The sequence below is a fragment of the Platichthys flesus genome, chromosome 18, assembly GCF_949316205.1.
Source record: "Platichthys flesus chromosome 18, fPlaFle2.1, whole genome shotgun sequence".
NCBI classification, from domain to species: domain Eukaryota; kingdom Metazoa; phylum Chordata; class Actinopteri; order Pleuronectiformes; family Pleuronectidae; genus Platichthys; species Platichthys flesus.
In genome coordinates, this window is record NC_084962.1 from 10,566,725 (window position 1) to 10,569,119 (window position 2,395).

Genomic DNA, 2,395 nt, shown 5'->3' on the forward strand with positions numbered 1-2,395 from the left:
TCTTGGCAGGAATGCACACGCTGAAGTTACAGGAGAGGTCATCCTTTCTTTGTTGAGAACTGGCCAAAGAAAACTCTGCCTGGGCCCAAAGGACCAGCTGGGGGAAATGAGTCACACACACAAGAAAGCACAAACTCTCCCAGCAGCAGTGTACTGTTGATATCAGAAACATGCCTAAAAGTGGTGTCTAGACAGAGTTGAGTCCGTAAAGGCACACAAGCTGACCCATGCTGCTGTCCACGCAGCTGGAAGAGAACATGAATGTTCCCTCTCGGTGTGAGGGCCTGACCAGTAACCTTACACCAGGAAAAAGCCCCTAACACAGAGAGGAGGAAGACCCCCCTGCGGACCTCCTGGTTCATATTGAGCTGGTGTCAGCTCCAGTGCGGCAGGAAATTAATAAAAAGAAAGCTCAAAAGATGAAGACTGGAGAGAGCATAAGGTAAATAAAAAAAGATGCTGCAATGGATGAACCGACTATCAGGAGACACATCAGCAGAAGAACGACACAGAGCTTTATTGTTATTTACACAGTGACTAAGTTTAGTCATAGAGGCTGTGAAGTAAATGATTGAACAATAACTGAGAAGTTCTCGAGAAGTTCTCTAGTTATCCAGAAGCTGCTGCAGGACCAGCTGCACATCTGCCATGTGAATGAGATTATGATATGAAAACACAAACATTGACCATAGACTGTATATAAAGAACGTCTGTCCACTTCCTCTCGCTATCCTGAAGCATGAAGCTAAAATATCACAGATACTAAAGCTTGTCTGTGCAGTAGTGATCAGGGGGTTGAGCCTCTGTAAAGGTCCCGTCAATACACCTGCATGACCAATCAGAAGTCAGTCCCACTGTTGTTTCACCTCGTTTTTATATCATCAAATAACTCAAAAATCAAAGTCAAAATCAAACTTAATTTATGTGCATTTTTCAAATAAGTTAATGCTACTTGAAAGAATATTTAAACTTTTTGGGAAACAGGTTTGCATGACCACTTTTATTTTTGGATGCCAAATATGATTTACTGCGAAAAGTTAATTAGCTTAGCTTAGCATAACGACCAAAAACATGGGTGCAAAAACAGCTTTCCTGGATGGTTCAAAGAAAATCTGTCTCCAAAAATATATTCAGCTCCCGGATTTACTTTTTCTTGCCAGACGAGCTTCACTTTGATCTGATCTACATACACGTTGAGTTTCATGACAGCATCTTGCATGTTAGTGATTCCACTGGGATGATGAAATCTGTCGGTAGGGGAAAAAGATTCCCTCCTCTTCATCTCTACTTTTCCTCATCGTCTCTTCGTCTGTTGTTATACAATAGAGACAGATGGTGACTCCTCTCTCTGGCTGAACACCAACACAAACATTTATGCATTCTCTTCATGGATAGACCAGATCCTTCCTCTGACTGAATCTCACCCAGAGAACCTAAGATGCTTATAGAGACAGTTTCATCCTCAGGGAGGATCAATTACAAACAGGATGTAAAAGTTTGTTAAACATGTCAAAATAAAAGCAGGATTTTTCACTGTTTCTTCTCCGTCCAGCATCACACAGACATGTTTGTCTGTGTAATTAATAATAAATAATAACAACTTTAAGAACCATCAATTAACAGCTTAAATGTTAAGATTCACGACTTCTAGTGAGAAAATTCTGACAGAATAAATGTTCATCAAATGTCTATCTCCATTTCTGACTGAAAGTTCAAGAATGCTCTGACTGTTGTTTACAAGACCAACAATGACCTTAACATCTCTATTGTCATATTTTCTCAGCTGCAGAAGCTTTAAGATGCTTTACTCAAAAAAATCCTGCAACATCAACACAAACTACCTGTCAGGATGAGAACTACTGTGCCTTTGATTCATAAGCCTTTGATTCATGTGTATGTGTGTGTAGGTGCATGTATGTGTGTTTGTGTTAACACATCTAATCAAGGAGAGAGGAGGCACTGCTGCACTGAATGAACTCTTGTTGCACCGAGCAGAGAGACCCACACACTCAAAATAAACCAACCTGGGCCAAATACTGGTTCCTCAGATATGAGGTTTGTGCGTGTGTGTGTGTGGGTGGACACACTTCAAACACCACTTGACATAAATCTAAAAGCACTAGATAAACACACACTCAAAGGCAACATTTTTCCTCTGTAAATAGCTTTACATCTAAACTAATGTCTTTTAACTCCCTGTGTTGTAAAAATATTTGCAGGGTCCGGGGGGGGGGGGGGGGGGGGCGACCAGGATTCATATCCACATGGCTCCACTTTTGACCTGAACTGTCGTCACATGATAAAACCCCTCCTTCATGCTCGCAGCCTCCAGTCTGACTCCCATCTCACTCACTCCCCTCCCTTTCTGCCCGGCCGTCTCCTCTCCCGGCCTCAA